We start from the raw sequence: 16356 nt of genomic DNA on the forward strand, positions 1-16356 counted from the left end.
AAAATAATTATTCTTTTCAGGTATATGATTTAAATAATCATGTTTTCATGACACAAAGATAAAAACTGGAAAATTGGCAAATATTTGAATATTTGTTTGCAAAATACCAAATATCTGCATATATAAACATATTTATACATTTGTGCTTTTAATTTCCATCTGGAAGTTTTCTGAAAAAGCATAATCTTAGTTCTCTTAAATATGTGTCCACAGTTATGAATAATAATTTTGATAATGATACTCTCCACTTCAGGCATCAATTTTAGAGTAGGGACTTGGGGAAATGTATTTAGTCTGTTGCAGTTGAGCATGTTTGCAAAAGGAAAAGATCTGGGAAATATGTTTAAAAATTCATCAGTTCTTCACTGCAATCAGAACACAGAGAAATTCAACATGGCCCAAAACGAAGTATTAAGACAACTAACCTTATTTTATGTATCATGCACAAGAAGCACCATAAATGCCTCTGTTGGCCAGGTGTCTCTGTTGTGCCCTCATTTGGTCCTCCAGGACCAGCAGGTTTCATCTGAGCAGTGACTTTGGAAAGTGAAACTAGACATGAGTTTCCAGCCTCTTCCCAGTCCTTCCATCTTGGAAGTGGGAGGCCCATAAGAAGTATACATTCTTTTCTGTGCCTTTTTGCTCTGTGTTTCAAAAGATCATTTTTTGAAGCTTTTGTCTTCTCAATTGGCTCAGGACTTAGGCAGGTTAAAAGAGATCTATTTATAGGGCCTCTTTTACTCTCAACCTAAGAATTAATTTTAAATTGTCTAAAAACAGTCTGAAACTTCCAAGAAGCCTTAAATTCATCAAAACATTTAGAACTTTCCAAATCTATGTGCATTATGAAAAAATCCAGGTGGGAAACAACCAATGTATGCTTCTTCTTTTTATGACTCATCATGGAAATATGTGTCCTTTCATTCAAAACTGCTATTATCAAAATCAGCACACGTAGTTCACATATTTAATATAGTTCTCTGTTGTCTAATAAAAAATGGATGGGAGATTGATTTTTAAGATTTCTTAATTTCAGAATGGTTTACTGCTATTATCTGAATGTTTGTGTTTCCTCTAAATTCATATTTTGAAATTCTAAACCCTGAGGTAATGAATTAACGAGTAAGGAATTTGGGGAGTAAGCTGGTCATGAGGGCAGAGCCCTCATGAATGGGATTAGTGCATTTACGAAAGAGATCCCACAGAGCTCCCTAGTCCCTTTTTACTATATGAGGACATGTGAAATCTGCAACCCAGAAAAGAGCTCTAACCCAACCATCTGGCACCCTGATCTTAGACTTCCAGCTTCCACAACTCTGAGAAATAAATTTCTGATATTTATAAGCCACCCATTCTTTAATATTTTGTTGCAACAGCCTGAAGAGACTGAGATACTTAACTCTTTCAAAATTTCATAAGTAATTAATGAAGGCCTATTTTGTTAATCATGTGAAGCTTTGTTTTCATTGTGCTTTCTATTGCCATTATTATGTAAAACAATTTGAAAAACAAATTTAGAAACTTTCCAGTTAATTTGATCAATGTAGGCTACCAAGTTTATTAATTCAGGTTAAAGAAATGCTGGTTGTCTAAACTGATCGAATGAGTAGATGACCAACAAATATCCAATGTCTTTGTACCATGAAGATGCTGACTATCAACACTATCTCGTTTATGAAATATATAGGGACCTTTGTCAACTACCTCCAAAGCCTAGGTGACAGGCTGCTTAAATCATTAACATATTTACATTTCTCAAGATTAACGCACTGTGGGTACAGACGTATCAACCTACACTTCATAACTGCATCAACCAACACTCATGTGGCACACACTTGTGGAATTTGGGACAATCTATGTGCTTTCCATTCCATATCATCTTTAAGGTCAAAGGGACTCTCTATATAAATGGTTGGTTTCCTTTAAAAATGAAAATTTTAAAAATGCATATTGCTTCATCTTCAAAATTAAAATTAAAATAATATGCATTTGGATAAAACAGAAATTCAAGAAATCTGAAAGGGTCAATGACTGTATGCCCTTGGCAATGCAATTCTGTTTCACTGCATTTTCTTTGAATGTCTGGACTACATCATCCTTTTCATTTTTTTACCTGAATAATAGAAGTATAAGGGAGTATTCATAACATATTGAACCACTGAACTGTGATTTCAATAGTCACTCTGTACATGCTTTATTCATCTGTTCATTTACTCACATATTTATTCAAGAAATAGCATTATTCATGAAGCTAGGAACACAGTGATGAACAACAAATTTCCTAACCTCAAGTTTTATTTTCTTTGGGGGAAACAGAACAGCAAAACAACAAGTCTCATTAAGCATAAAAAGTGACGTAAAAGAAATATATGTATAGGGGACTATAGAAGCATAGAAAAGGGTGCCTAGCCCATGTCGTACTGGGAGTTTGGGGGAATGGAGGTGACACCTGACTTTGATTTTGAATGATAAGTAGAATATAAGAATGAGTTAGGCATGTGGGAGAGAGAATAGTCATTATGCAGTGATAGCAACATGAACAAAAACGCAGAAGAATGAGAAATATATTTGAGGAACTACAAATGGTCCAAATAGTTGGGTCGGGTGAGAATTGTTGATCTTGGAGAGTTAGGAAGGGAATAGCATTTCATATGTCTAGAAGACTGAACATTATTCTGAAGGTAAATTAAAGCAAGTGAAGATTGGAAAAAATTGATAGGTTTTGACAATGGACTGGAAGGATAAGCTGAGATAGGGCATGGGGTCTAAGACAACTGACAGCCTCGTCTATGGCAAATTAGGAAAATGGAAGAGATGTTTAAAAAGAAAATTAAGTAAAAGAATGGAATAGCAATCTCAAACAAAGTAGGAAAAGAGCTCAAACATATAAATATGACTCCACCAAGGCAAAATACTTACAACTTTGTTTCCTGACATAACTCTATGTATTGGAACAGAAAAATATGCCATTCATAAAAATCATTAATACCACCAAAACTGTTTTAGGCAGAAAATCTATCTCTTTTTGCTCCAATAGTTCCCTGTGCTATTTCAAGCATTGATAAGAACTCAATCAATGAACTGGTTGGGAATCTCAATTATGTTGAATCACATAAGGTTATTAGACTTACATGTGAAGTTTTGTTATTTAGTCCAAAATACTTAGAAAGAAACAGATCAAATATATTTCCAAAGAGATTATCACTGAAAGTCTCCCCATACTTACCAAACCAAGGACTAAAAAATAAAGGTTTTGTTTTGTTTTGCTTTGCTTTCTTATTTTAATTCTATAACACTCTTCAGAGTCTCTCAATTTCTTTACTCTCTCTCTCTCTCTAAATATCACTTATTATGTAAGTATACATGTATGCATGTAGTATAGTATATGTGGGAGGCAGAACCTTGAAATGGCCCCCAAAAGTTCCAGGACCCTGGTATAGACACACAGTCTCTCCAGTTATTCTATCAAACTTAATCTAAGGACTTCTCTGATGGGAATTTGCAGAAGCAAGTAAGGATACAAATCACTGGACCTTAAAATAGAAGATAATCCAGGAGGCCTGACTTAATCAGATAATCTCTTAAAAAGCGGCAAGTTTTTTCCAACTGATTACAGAAGGGAAAGTCAGAGATGTGAAGCATGAGAAATTTGATGCACTGCTGCTGGCTTTAAATGGAGGGGCCATTTCTCAAGGAATTTCAGACAGCACTGAGTCTCTGCAAGTAGTTTCTGACCAACATTTAGAAGGAACATAAGGACTCAGTACTAAAACCACAAGAAAATAAATTCTGCCAACAGCCAGTGATTTTAATGAGGATCCGAAACCCTCAACGGTGAACTCATCCACACCGTGCCCAGGGTCCTGACCTACAGAAACAGTAAGAAGATAAGCTTCTGATGTCATAAACCACTAAATTTGTGATCATTTGTTATGCAGCAGTAGAAAACAAATACAGTGCAGAATAATAATAATAAAAGCAAGGAGAATCCCACCTTCTTATTTTAACCAACATGCTTTGTCTATAGTTAATGGGTAGTGTTAAGCATGACACAATTTTGAAAATTTCTAGTTAACACTTTTCTAGGCTTAACCTGTTTGGACAGTGGTCTCCTCTTTAGAACGGAGTAAGTGACTATAACTTATGCTAAAAGCCAAGGAAAAAAATGCAAATGTAGCAAGAATATTCCAGAGAACAGTACCAGTACCAGACAGATCTAGTAGTAACAAATATAGGGTGAATGAAGAGAGGCTAATTAGAGTTCAGGAAGTCAGAAAACTATACCCGCCTTGGGGAAGAATGCTTTTCTCGTCCCAGTTAAAGACGCAGTTGTGGGAAGTCGTAATAGTCAACAGAAAAGCGAGATTAAACAAGAATCTTTTTTGTCCTCAAAAATCCTTCCCCTGCTGTAAATTATGCTCCTTTGTCCTCTCAGTGCAGTTACAGCAAGATGAAACCATGTCATCATCCTTAATGCCAGGAAATCGAGGACAAACCATTATCAAGCTATTCTTAAAAAAAAAAAAAAAAAGCTACCATTTTTAGTCTTTATAATTTATTTAACTTCCTGGACAGAATAACATATACAAGTCCACATCTTCCAAACTTCACTGTTTGTTTTTTTTAATGTTTAAATAAAATGAGAGTAGTTTTAATAAAAACATGCCAAATTCGCCTTCTTTTACATACAGTGTTTATGAGTGTTTCTATATCCTATATCACCTAAAGAATTGCTCTGGAGAAAGAAAATCAAATGTCACAATATTTTCACATTTCAATGATAATATTTTTAAATGGTGACATCATAGTTTCATGTGCAGGATTATGCTATTTTAACTCTATCCCTTTTTAGAACACAGATTAGCTAATGTACCATATCCATTGACTCAGAAGATCCATTCTACCTGATGTGTTAATCACCGTGGCCATTGTATAGGCCAATGATAGAACAGAAGCCCAAGAATCTTCAACAACTTTTCTGTGATACCAAGATGGCAATGGGTGATGAGAAAATATTGTTAGGTGAAAATTTTTGTTTGAAGAAGCCGAGTAAAATTCCATTTACACACTAAACAGAACCTTTAACTGTTTCCAACATCTCAGCTCAGAGCAAGGATCGTGGAAGGCAGTGAGCTGACTCTCAAGTAGAAGAGGATTTCAGTCTCACCTGTAACCTGCTCGGAATCTGAGCAGAGTGAGCAAATATTTCCTGTAAAGAGCCAGATAGTAAATATTTTTGTCCTCAATGGCCAAGAAACAAAAAATATTATGTAGAAACATACAACAACAGAGAAAATAATATTTTTATTGATGAAATTCAAATTAAAATGTAGTAATAATAGAGTATACGTTTTCGTAACGTCGATCTACTAACGAGAAAAATAAAATTATTTTGGGGGAGGATAACATTTCGTTTAATGAAGTTAAAAGGTAAAAAACATTTTTACCTTGTGGGCCATACAAAAAAAAAAAAAAAGACAGTGAGATGGATTTGACCCACAGGCTATAGCATATCCACCCCTGCTTTTGATCATGGCATTGTGTAGCACTATCCAAATGTCTTCCCAACTAGTCACAGGAAAATCTTTGCCAGGTTTTTTAAGAGAAGAGGTATAAGATATAATATTCCTTTGGGAGATATAGCCTCATTAATTTAAGGCCTATCGCAAAAACAATCATTGCCATGCCACTGAAAGAAGCGCAGTCCAACAAATTGAAAATAGCACAGATAAGACCTTGAATCACAACAAGAGAGTGTGTGTGATTGAGGGATCTTGGGAGAATGAGGCTGTGGTCCAGCCTTCTTTTGTATAGATATTCATAGGGTGAAAACCTGTACAATTGTTCTCAGGCTACGCAATTTTGTCCTTTAACTGCCTTCCTCCAAGGAGCATAGCCTGGAGGAAGAAGGTCACATATTTACATTTTCATAATCATTGTATCAGTTCTCAAACTTTGAGCCTCTGATGCTAAGATTCTCTTACCTGTCCTTAGGCTTGATCTTTCTGTTTTAATTCTTTAGAAGTGATCACTTTTCTAAGAAAGGAAAAATGCGACACATGGCCAGGAATTTTTAGGAATTTTTTGGAGATGAAGCGGGGAATACACTGTGGGATTTGGGAGAGAAAAGAACACAGACAATGTCCACTTACCAGATACACATTTGCTAAGTGGATATTTTAGAACTCATGGATCATGTCATTAATGGATGTGGTAAATTAACAGCGTGCAATAAGTATCTGGAGATAGAGGTAAGATTATATGCCTTAGAAGTTGCTAAATAAGAATGTGGGAAAATTCCAGATATAAATTTTGCTTCTAGCACAAATTGTTTCAATGGCTGGAGCTGGTCAACATGCAGTTGCCACCATCCTCATTAACAATATTAATTTTGAGGACACTTTTGTTGTCACTAAGTGATCACAAAATATTGCATTTACTCAAGGCTGGCGTTGCTGGATTATAATGGAAACAGAGCGCATGACTGACTGTGCTTCACTTTCTTTGGATCCGTTGTCATAAGCTTAACGGGCCCTTTTACCATGTGAGCCTGGAAAAGCCTTGTCAAGAGTGAAGGATATAAGATTTCATCTGACCTGCAAGATAACAAGTTAGCCTGCCGCAGTTTCAGGGAGATGAATGAAAGACGCCAGACTCCTAGGTCAAAGAGAAAAAAAAACTTAACTACTCAAGGCATAGAAAGCAGCATGAGTTTCATGCTTTCCAATGTGGATGCTACACATGGTTGCCAGCAGTCACAGATGCATAGTAAACACTTGAAATATGGATAGTCCTAGTGAGATAAGAGATGTGCTATAATGCACACCAGATTTCAAAGACCTATAATGAAAAAAGTAAAATATCTCATTGATAATTTTTATATTGATTACATACTGAAATTATTGTGTATTGATATATTGGACTAAATAAAATATGTTACAAAACTTAATTTCATCAGTTTCTTTTTATTTTGTCATAAATGTGACTACTAGAAAATTTAATATAACACATGAGGCTTTCATTTTATGGCTCATAGTTTATATGTTTGGACAGTGATGATCTATCCTTTCTGCACGTTCTGGTCTTTTAAAGTGTATGTTCATTTATTTTATATTAAAAATTAAAGGTCTCTTAAAAAGATTTTTAGTTAAAGACTAGGTAAAAAGAATAGAGATAAATGAAAATTTTATGTGAGGAATCAGGTGTTGCCTGGCTGTTCTCTAGTAATAAAAGTGGGAAAATATGTAATAATGTTGGACAGAAAAATATGTGCAAAAAAATTAGTCTTATCATAACAATATGGTCAGTCAGCTACAAAGTGACTGGTTCATAAATGTCGTTCCTAAATTCTAAGAAATTTGCAAAGGGTTTACCAGTTTCAAAACCTTTTGCATGTCTATCTGTTCTATCTTTTCACCACTGAATTGGTGAAAGTAAGACCCCATCCCCTCTCATTATCATCTGTATTGCTCAGATGAGAAACATGAAAAGAGACTTCTTAACTTTGAGATGGTTTCAGGACCTAACCTGGGCCTTGGGTTCAATATTGTTTGTTCTTTCCTTTCCATCACCCTGTGCTTTGGTGGCATTGCATGGCTGTCCTCCAGACTCTGAACAAAAATCTAAAATTGCTCCCTTCTCGCCTTCCCCGCCCCGGTGAAAACAAGGCCTTCCTCATAAAATTGTGTCTTGATTGATTTGGAAATTGCACATTGCTTTGTTAGTGACCTAAGAATAGAAATTAACTTTGTCTTTGGGAATTCAAAGACCAGGAATATAGCCAGGACCTTCCTGACAGAAATGACCACTATCATAGTAATCTACTCAATTTAAATGAAGACCAGGGTGGCAGACAATCTAATAAAAAGCTGAATTTTTCCTTTTGGAAATTTAGCTTAACAGGGCAGAGAAGGTGGAGAATTATGTCTTGATCGTTGTTGTCAGAGAACCTACTGAAGAAAATGCTCATTGATGGGCTGGATAGTTCAATACCACAAGGAAATAAGAGAATGTGAAGGCTGATTAACATTAAAAAAAATAAAAATAATAAAAACTAAACTTTCAGAAAGAAATTAAAGAAAATTGATTATGGGGGATAAATTCAAGCATCTGTTATGTGGAATAAAATAATGGTATTTGAGGGAAAATCATCAAAGTTATAATGTTTGGCTTTATCAAACAAAGGCCAAAGGACTAACTGTGTAAATTTCATTCTTGACCAGTGCCAACTGTACTGAAGTCTTTGGACAAAATAGAAGACTGGAAAAATAATAAATTTTTGTCAGATTTAGAATTGAAACTGTCAAATATGATTCTGCGAACATTTAGATATTCAGTGATGCAAGTAAAATAATTTGGGGTAAAGGTTGATTCAAATAATTAGAAATAAAGAAAATATGAAATTACATTTATAGAACAAATGAATTCTTGTAAGGATTTTTGGACAAGGAGTCTTCAATGTGAGTCAGTTAAATTTCTTCTAACAATTATTCCAATACAGGGAGGAAAAAATAAGTTTAAGGCTCTAGTAATCAAGTATAAGACATAATAAAGTGAATACTTAGGTAATGCTGCATGCGTATTTTTAGAAACTTGAATGTATTTACTTCTTAAGAATTTTATAAATAGACAAGTTGTTGTACTAAATCGGATCGTTCCTTAAATATATTGGACAGAAGCACATAAATCCCCTGAATTTTTCTGAACTGGTGGAAGCACTTGGAACTAAAGACAAGACAGTCTCCAGCCATACCACCCTGAACAAGCCCTATCTCATCTGATCTCAGAAGCTAAGCAGGGTCAGGCCTGGTTAGTACCTGGATAGGAGACCACCTAGTAAGACCAGGTGCTGTAGGCATAAAAAATAAGAAATTAAAAATTAAAAATTAAAAAAGAATAAGAGATTGTAAGCTGACAAGGTCCTCGTGATCTGTGAGGTCAACTAAGGGCTGCCTTACTTAAAAAAATAAAAAATAAAAATAAATAAAAATAAAAAAAGACAGGACAGCATGTATTAGTGGCTACATCCCTGAACAAGAATTCCGAAGATCTGGCTTTGAATTCAGGCTCTTCTGCTTGTTAGATAGGTGCCTTTATACAAGTTAATACAATTCTCTGAGTTCTAGTTTGCTTATCCAAGTAGCATGGACTGCTAACGGGTACTGAAGTGTAGATTAAATGAAATCATTTACCTAAGAAATGTTGGCAATTAATAGGCTCTGCATCAGACAGAGTTCCAGCCAGAAGTAGATGGTACACTCCAATAGAGTAACTGAGAAAAGTTAAATGAAGGGACTATTTACAAACAGTGGGAAAGGTTAAAAGAAATCAAAAATGAACACTGAAACATCCCAAGCAAGAAATATAAGGAGACAGAGCTGAAGTAAGAAGTAAGGGCTCTGTTTCTAGATCCCAGCCAGGGGTAACTTCAGCAGTAGGTATAGAAGAAACTGATTTCCTAGAGACTAGTGGCCTGCAGTAAAGTGAGAAACCAGTCCTTTACTGCAGGCCAGCAGGGAGAGAGCTGAGGAAATCAATATCCCATCCTCTCTCTTCTTCTACCTTCTGATCTCCCACTGAAGACCCTCCCCCATTGGCTGCGTTCAAGCAGAAGACAGAGAACAAGGAAGCTTAGTGTATACCCACTCATAGATGTCATAGGAGAAGCAGAAAGAGAAGTAGATGTTAATCACTGGCTGAATTCTAAAGAAATTTGGTTGTTCACAGACACTATCAGGAACAGAGTCTTCCACTATTTGGAGGAAACCAAATAAACTATGACGATATGGCACTCATTGTGTCCCCAAGCCTTGCTTACACATAATTTCAAAATCAGGAGTTTGGAAACAGAGATAAAGCTGTATGCAAACTGAGAGAAGGGGAGGAGGTGGAGAAGTATACAGTAGGGCCCATTCTTTCTTGGATGCAATCTTATATTTAAGGGATCAAGATCTGGACAATTTGATGATTGATAAGCAACTTGTCAATGGAACAAAGGCCATGACTTTTTCTGTGTTATTTGTTTTTTATTGTAGGTTTGTTTTTCTAATTATAACTTACATTTATTGAGTACTTTCTCTGTGCCAGGCAATACTGATCTATGCATTTTTCCCTAAACCCATAAGGACCATATTAGGTACAATTAAGATTCAATTTCAAAACAAAAAAACTACTTGATTTCTACTAAAGCCATATTCTTCACTTCAAGGTTGCTGGATTGAGTAAAGTCACAAGTAAATTGTTTGCCTCCTCACTCACCCCCATGAAGGATTGGTTTCTGGATTTTAACAGAAGAGACAGTGAGCTCCATGACAAAATGTACCTCATATCTACTCTTTCCACAAAGCCGACGTCATCAAACCAAATTGTACTTGCAGAAATATATATTTTTATTCCTAGATTCATTTTACTCATTAAGCATTAACTAAGCATTTGCCCTGTACCAACAGTGTTTGGCCCTGAGGCATTAAAATAAATTCCTCAGGTCCTGTTTACAGAGGGGTTCAGACCCGAATGGACACATAAGCCCAACATGTCATCCTCTGGCATGTTGGGACACCCTCTGAGGTTATTCCCTACATCCCCTCCCCTCACTCCCAAACACAAATGTAGGGAGGTAAACTGAGCTCAACTTTTCCTTAAATTTATTGTCACTCTATATTAGGACTCTTTTCGTTGCAAGTAATGGAAGTCTTATTTAAATTATCACAAGTGTAAAAGAGAAATCCACAGCTCATGCAGCTGGAAATACCATTGGTGTAACTCATCAGATGGAAGGAAGAACTACAGGCATCAAGATCCCTTTCACTACCCTCTGTCTTGGCTTCTTTCTGCAGGCAGCTTCTCCCAGTCTAGTAGAAAATATGTTTGCCAGCAATCCAGTTTCACAGTCTTCCATATGAAAGAGTTTTCTCCCCACATGTTGATATGTTAACTGAAAAAAATTACTCTAGTTGGCCCTACTGAGGACATATGGCAAGCCCTGCAGTATTATTTCTTCTGGTAAGGTCTGTGTGACATGTGCATAAGAACCCAATAGGAGGTTGAGAGGCAGGGCAGAGTGGGCTTATCAGGTTACAAGACCAGAAGGAAGAAGGAGGTGTTTTGAGAACACAGCCCACTAGAATCGCTCAGTCTGAAAGCCATTATGTTATATAAATGTTTTGTGAAATGAAACGTTATTCATTAGTCCATTATGACTCACATTTTGTCCACTATACAAAAGTCTGGAAAGTGGTAGAAATAGAAAGATTGAAAATCTATTTGAGGGTTAGAATGCACTAAGTAGGATTGCATGCTCTGTTTCTGTTCTTGTTAAAATCACTTCTATAAGAATTATATATGTTTTTGCTCTTGTCTGTTTCCACTACAGTCTGGCATGTAAACTATGCCTGCCTCTTACATTTTGTGAAGCAGAGGCCCTGCTCTCTTTTTATTGCCTTAGACTTTGAGAGATCAGCAATTAGCAATGCTTTCGGGATTCCTCCCCTGTTTGAAAGCTCTGTAGATCATGCTGAAGGAACCCAGTTTGGAGCACGTCTCTGCAGGCCACAGTTTATTCCCTGCCAGAGGACCGGGAGGTGGAAGTGAAGTAAGAGGTGATCAGCTGAAAAGATTGGTGGCGACAGAGGTTAGAGCAATCACAACTTTTCATTTAGTTTTCTGCTTTCCTTCCCGACTTAAATCTATCTCCTCTACTACTCATTTTGGGTTAACACAAATGTGCTCATAGTTTTCTTGGACAGTGTTTAATGTGAATTAGCTCATCTTAGCTTTCTCTCTCCATCATAACAGAATATATGCAGCACATGAAGCAAAATAGAAACATTCCTGGAGGCATGACTTGATCGTTTGTATTTTATCTTAAACTTAAATGTATTTATCCCATTTTTGCTCATTAAAAATGTATAAATATTGATAGTAGGAAGAAAGAAGAAAAGAAAGAATGAGAAAGAAAAACGTCCTTCTTCATTTGCATTTCCGGATCTCGTCATCCTTCTCTCAATACCAAGCCTTGTCTTACATAACCATTTTGTAACAGCAGCATTTCTTACTGTCTCATGATAAGTATTCACTTATTCTCTGGTCTCCTGTAATCTGCCTCCTTTAGGACCAGGCACAGCTAAATGAGAGACTATGAGCAACTCGTGACATAATTTAACAAAGAACACAAGAACACCTTGAAGGAGACCAGTATTTGCTGAAACTAACAGTGTTTGTACACTAAATTCTATTTTAGTATAATTCGTACTCTTCAGAATCCCTTAAACCTAGTCTAATTTTTCTTGCATTATGAAGGCCTTGTTCACCAGAGCAAGCACTGTTTGACAAATAGCAAGTAAGAAGGACAAGGCACATGTTCGCTAATAACTCGGGAAAAGGAAGTTATCGCTATCGTGACAGCACAAACGAGGTTATCGTGGTGCCAGGGTCATAAGAGTCAGAGCACTCAAGGCAATAGCGACCAGCCCTTGATCAGCAATTTACAGTTAGTCAGAGCCATGGCCAAGGGCAGAGGGTAAAGCAGGAAAGATACATCAGCAATAAATCAGAAGCAGAAAATGGATTAAAACAATGACTTGGAAGCCAAGGATGAAACCAGGAACACAAGTCACAGCTGGGAGAAATGAAGCTAAAAGTGGAAAAAGCATGGTGGAGGTGAGTCACAGGCCAAGGAACAAAAAGGACACAAAGCATGGAACACCATGAGTCAGTCATCCTCCGGATAACAAGCAGGGACGGCCTTTCCATGAAAGAGCTGCTGTGAGGGTTGCTGACGGCTATGCCTCCACGTCTTAACAGGCACCTGGGACTGCTTTGGGACTTCTCACCTGACACTTAAAAGTCTGGTGTACACAAAGACCCCAGTGGAAATAGCTTTAAAAGATTCAGATCCTACCAAACAGGAAGGAAAGATATTATTCCCAAATGTGATCATGTAATAAGGAAATAAGCTGATCTGAGAGCAGATGCTGTATGATTTCTAGTCTTTGAAATTTAAGGTATGTCTTATGGTCCAGAATGTGATCTATCTTGGTGAATGTTTCAAGCGAATTTGAAAAAAAAAATGTATATTTTGCTGTTTGGGGATGAAATAGTCCATTATATCCAGTCGATTGGTGGTGTTGAGTTGAATTCAATTATGTAAAAAAAAAAAGAAAGAGAGAGAGAATTTGAGAGGGCATATAGGCCCGGAGGGCAGAGAACTGGAATTCCAGATCGAGGTTTTAAGTCAGTAAGTTCAGACTGAAGCTTCTTTAGAGGAACAGAAAATAATATAAGCAGAAATGTATACATTGAAACAAGAAGTTTCTCTTGTACTTTGAATCTCTGTCTCATCTGTATTTTCAATAAGTCTGATTTAATAGTGGCATGGAAATATTTAAAAATTATATACATAGTAGAATTCACAAATCTTATAAAATGCTATGATAACGCAAAGTTAAAACAATCAGTAAGAAAATGAATCCTTTTTCCAACATTTCCCAAACTCAATTCCTCAAATTATTAATATATATTAGTTAATATACATTAATAAATTATATACATCCTTATATATATAAATGTACCTATATTTATGTGTGTGTATTCTAATAAGTTGGAGAAACACTAGGAAAACATTTAATAGTTTGTTTGTTTTTTTTACTTCAAAACTAATATCATTTAAATCTCCAGAATCTATGTGTCCCCTTCTCCCAAAATGGTGACTCTGCACAATTTGTTTTCGAAGCACCTACTGACACCTTTCCTGGAGCTGGTATTCAGTCATTGAAATATCAGTTTGGGAAACGTATGTTCCTAAGAAACCAAGCGGTTTAACTGATTCTGTTCACTAAATGGAATGTTTTTCAATGAAGTTACTCTTCAGTGACAGACTCAACCATCTGCAAATTGCCAAAATCTTGGTATTGTCCCTATGAAAATGTTTCATGCACAGCACACAAAATGTCTTGTGGAGAGAATGATGTCCTAATTTCAGGATTCTGAAGAAATATCAGGATCTCTTGTTGCCTTATGGTTTTTTCAAATTCCATTTCACTGATAAGAGGGAGAAGCCTAAGTTTTAAAAACTGTTTCTTAACAGGTGGCCATGGAACTTAAGTTTATGCATCTTATGCAGTGAGTATATTTTCAGACACTAAAAAAAAGGACTATGATATAAGCCTTGGAAGGCGTCTTGGTTTTCTTTTCACCTTGGTCATGAACCAATGGATTATGTCGATCCTTGGAGGCCTGATCCACACAATGAGTCTATTAATCCTTATTCTTCCACTAGAGTGAGTCATGGAGGTGAAATTATTTTATAAACTGTTTAGCTCTATGCAAACACAAGTGGTATAAATCAGTTACTTTTGTTGTAAATAATACATTTAGCGTCTTTGCTTAACTGTGTAGCTGAATCATGGAAATAGTTTATTCACCTAAAAACACAAATTCTTTGGGTATATATTTATATTAAGACCAAGATCACATGAATAAAAAAATGATATAAGTCAAGTTGCCATAGATTATCACTGAATTTGTGGTCACATTGTGTAGACCTGCCAAGTTGGGACAAGTAGTCTATTAACCTTTAATTAAAAAAAAAAAAAAAGGATTTTTTTTTTCCCTCTTAGGTTGTGTTATTCATTGCATCTCATCAATGTTTTATGTAACTGATTCACTCAGGCTGTTAGATGTCCTTTCTTGTCTACTATATCCCTCTATAAAACAGTGACTGGGAAATAAAGTGGAAAGATTGAATACGATGTCTGTGACACAAAATACAGACTCATAATTGACCTAAGCACAGATTCTGAGTATTTTTCACGTTACTCTGCAAATCAAAAGCATATTGTTGACATACATAGTCAATAAATCAAACTTGAAATCTTGGATTCCTTCCCCAACTGTCCTCTTTACCTGGGTTTCTAATAGAAATACTAATATTTCAAATTCAGTTCATTGAGAGCTCAAATCTGAACACAGTTTAATTGATGTACTACAGCTATTGCTAAAAATGTCACAGCTGAAAGTTAAAAACAGGTGCTAGAAGGTAGCCCTGTTCATCAGGCACTTTTATCTGATTTCTAAGGGTGTAGTTGTTAGAGTTATGTTTTGTTTTGTTTTGCCTACTCACAAGACTCTTAAGAAAAACTGTCAACATTTATAGCAGAAACAAAAACAAACTGAGCAATACACCAAAATGTGGTTTGAACCTACTAACTGGCAGAAGAAAGTAAGCAATTTCCCAAAAGATGAGTAACTAGGGGGAAAAAAAAAAAAAGCTTCAAGCAGAGCTCAATCTTATGTTTTCTAAACCTGGGAAAATAAAACAAAACCAAAATATTCAGATTTTTTGCAAACACAACCTAGATGTTTTATTTGGTTCAATTTCCTGATTTATAGACATTATAAACAATTGGGCAAAGCAATAGGCTGTTGGAGCTTCTTCAAAAGAATGATGCAAAGAGCAGGAAGAAAATTAATGGGCAACAGATGCATGCATGAGCATTCTGTGTAACTGGCTGTGGGTACACCATGTGCACTTTTGTCTGTGCATATGTTTCCTTAGCACGTACAATATTCTTATCAATAGCTATACCAAAAGTCACCATCGCAAGAGTCTTGGACCTTATCAACAGCTATAATTTTAACAGAAGTAAGAAAGACAAATATCCATGGAGAGAAAACATATCTTTCTTCTCAGCAAAATACCACTTTTCCTTCAAAAACAAATTAGGCATAAGAAAAAGCAAGGCAATGGTTTGACAAATAGTCAGGTGATGCATGCAGTTTGAGGCAGTTTTTAAATGTGCAAATCAGTTCCACCCACGGGTTTACCTTGGTTTCAAACCGTTGGTTTCTCATGTGCCGAAAGAAATTTTTCAAACTAAAGTCTTCTGATTGACTCTAAATGGATTATATCTCCTCTCTCTGTCCATACTTTCACCTTTTCCATGTCCAGTTACTTATCAAAGTGATGTAGAACTAAGAGATTTAGCTTGGGTTGAAAAGAATAAAAATAAAATGTGTTGGTTTCCATTGAAAAAAAGTATTGAAGATTGAGTTATCTCAATTCTACATTGTTGTGTTTTTAGTCTTTATTCACAAATTCTAAAAATATGCAGTAAGTGCCTACTGGACATCATGTATCTTGAGCTGAGAGTATAATAATGAATCATTTTTGATTTTTACAGAATTTTTGATCTAGCTAATAAAACCTAAAGATAAAAATATATGCAATAGAAGTAAAAATAAAAAATTAACATTTGTAAATATATAAATTTATTAATGTATTAATATATTTAATAAATTAGTTTTTACATTTGTCTACTAAATAGTCTAACTAATTCAGTCAGAATACTCATTCAAATA

The 16356-nt window shown here is 35.7% G+C and overlaps 1 pseudogene; it reads left to right on the forward strand.

Annotated features, from left to right (window-relative positions):
* The first annotated feature begins 8738 nt into the window (after positions 1-8738).
* On the forward strand, positions 8739-8857 carry LOC120599141 (uncharacterized; annotated as a pseudogene).
* Positions 8858-16356: the final 7499 nt, after the last annotated feature.

The sequence above is a fragment of the Pteropus medius genome, unplaced genomic scaffold (assembly GCF_902729225.1).
Source record: "Pteropus medius unplaced genomic scaffold, Ma_sr-lr_union100, whole genome shotgun sequence".
NCBI classification, from domain to species: Eukaryota; Metazoa; Chordata; class Mammalia; order Chiroptera; family Pteropodidae; genus Pteropus; species Pteropus medius.